Raw genomic sequence first — 2,872 nt, 5'->3', positions numbered from 1 at the left:
TTTTTTTATAAATCACAAATCCTTATCAAAGATAATTGGAAGGCAACTGTGTCTGAAGGGCAGTTAGGTAGTGTATTAAATGAGGCATGTGTTCTTTCTCCTGTCAGCAGCATGTTTCTTCAAAATCTTTATAGGAAATAAAATACTCAAGCTATCAATTATACAGTAAACCAGGATTTTTAAAAAGTGTGTGTGTGTAAAAAAAAGTGTGTGTGTGTGTGTGTGTGCACTGGTATTTGAAGTCAGGGTCTTAAAAGACCATCAAGTTTTTAGCATACAGATCAAGTGATCAACAACCTAGTTAACCATCTTCTTCATGAATATCCGGTGGCTCCTTTCACATTCTGATGCCTGGAAAACACAATTGCCTCATCTAACACCAAGAAAACTTGGTCTAGACTAACACAAAACGATAGTCCCTGCTACCGCAATTTAAAGGAGAAACGTGCTTCTTGGCAAGGTACTTCAGGCACCTCCTGGAGACTGTGAAAGGGCCTCAGACTTCTAACCTGCAGTGCATTGATTGCTAGAATGTTCTCCTAGAGCAGTAGCTGCAGGCATGAGAACTAGAGGAAGAACAGAGGAGGATGTGAAACAAACACATGGACGAGACTCAGAAGCTGCAAAGCTCAGGCCACCGGTGGTTTGAAAGTGTTTTATGTCTCTCGAAGCTAAGGATGGATCCTTCTGTTGCTAGGAAAGGGCAAGCACATGGGCTGCTCTCCAGTGGTACCAACTGCTCTTGTTTACCGGCTTTGCTGCCTAGCATTCCATCACGTTATACAAACCTCAAGCAGGACAGCCCTAAAACTACAGGATTCATTTGATGTTATAGGCCAAGTGTGTGTAAGTGCCATGCACTACGCTGATGGACTTTGGAGTTCCTGCACAGTTCTGGTTCGGTGAATCACAGAGCACCATAGGTGGGCTTGTGGCCATTTCCGATGAAGCTGATCCCATCTGGTCTTTCTTGTGTCAGAATTCTGAGTCTTTGCTGGTGGGTTAGGTTCTTCTGTTTGCCTTTGATTAAGGTCAAATGAGCTACTGTGGCTATGTTCAAACTGAGAGAATTCCTTTTTCAAACATTTTCAAACAGTACCACTGTTCAAGTACTAACAGAGATGACAAATACATTACTGTTCTCAAAAAGATTGCCACAAGCCAATAAAGGATAAAACACACACACACACACACACACACACACACACACACACACACACAACTGTGGTAGTAGGGCAACAGTTCTAACCAACTCATTTAACAAATTCACATGGAAGCATGACTTGCTTAAGGGATTTTGAATTTGTGTAGATAGTGGCGGGCTGGGCTATTAAAGGAGAAGGTGATCAGTGGACTAGAATTTGTGGCCTACCAAATTATACTACACCGCTCACATGGGTATAAGCAAGCAATTCCTGTTTACAAGGCATGGTTAAATTAAAGCCATTAAGCATTGCTACAACTGCAGTACAGAGCATTTATCTAACAAGGTTATAGGTTAAATGCAAGAGGGAAATTTAGCATGCACCAGCTCCTAGTATCTGCATAAAATATGGAATTTCATGACATTATTGGCCTCACTAGAGCTGGAGCTCTCAAGGTTGCATGAGCTGTACAAGCTGGTAGTAGCTAGGATATTATTCTAAAATTCCAGCATTACTCCCAAGTCTGAACGTTTCCATTCTTTCACTGTTGAAAGATACTCAGCTCCATCTCTGGTGTGCCTTTCTTATGTTGATGAGAAGACATGTGTTGTAATGACCTATTAAAAACAGATTTTATTAAAATCACTAATCATTAGGAAATGCACATCAAAACCACAATGTCAGACTGTCTCACAGCCACCAGAATGTTAGTGTCAAAAAGACAAGCAAACTAGGAAATGCTGGTAAAACTATAGTGCCCCATTAGTGGGCATGCAAATTAGGATAGTTACTATCTTAGTTAGGGTTTCTATTGCTGTGATGAAACACCATGAACAAAAAGCAAGCTGGAGAGGAAAGGGTTTATTTGGCTTACACTTCCACATCATAGTCCATCATTGAAGAAAGTCAAGATAAAAACTCCAGGGAAGGATTCTGGAGGTAGGCAATAATATAGACGCCGTGGAGGGGGTGCAGATCACTGGCTTGCTCCTCAGGATTTCCTCAGCCTTCTTTCTTACTGAACCCAGAACCACCAGCTCAGGGATGACACCACCCACAATGGGCTGGGTTTCCGCCATCAATCACTAATTAAGAAAATGCCCTACAGGCTTGCCTACAGCTCAATTTTGTAGAGGGCATTTTCTTAATAGAGGTTCCCTCCTCTCAAATGACCCTACCTTGTATCATGTTGACATAAAAATATCTATCACAGTAACCATGGAATGCAGTATGGCAATTCCTTTAAAACTAAAAGTAGAAATATGTTGGAGGGCCCTGATGCTGAAGGTTGCAGCGTCCATAACAGGTTGGCACAAGATGGAGGACTCCCTTCCCCCAGGGACTTCCTATTCCCTGCTGCATTTATTTGAAGGATGTCCCTGAGCTAGATGATCTGTTTATTATAGAAGTAGCCTCTGACACAGCTCCCTGCAGAATGCCCTACCCATGTGATAATTAGGTAGTATCGCCCTGCATAGGCAAAAGGACCGTGCTGTTTAACGCAAATGAAGCACAGTGTGAGCACATATCAGGCTACCTTCTGGCTGCTTCCTTTTTCCTCCATATATTCCCTTCACCCCTGGAATAAAGTAGATCTGCCTCCCTGCAGCTGGTCCTGGATACCCTTCTGTCATGCTCACAGCTTTCTGAGCCCTTCACCCTACCTCTGCTCCTCCTCCCGTCATGGGCTGGTGGCCAACAGCCCCTGAGGGAAGAGGAGAACCACA

This window comes from Acomys russatus, chromosome 10, assembly GCF_903995435.1.
Source record: "Acomys russatus chromosome 10, mAcoRus1.1, whole genome shotgun sequence".
Taxonomy (NCBI): domain Eukaryota; kingdom Metazoa; phylum Chordata; class Mammalia; order Rodentia; family Muridae; genus Acomys; species Acomys russatus.
Note: the sequence above shows the minus strand (reverse complement) of the source record.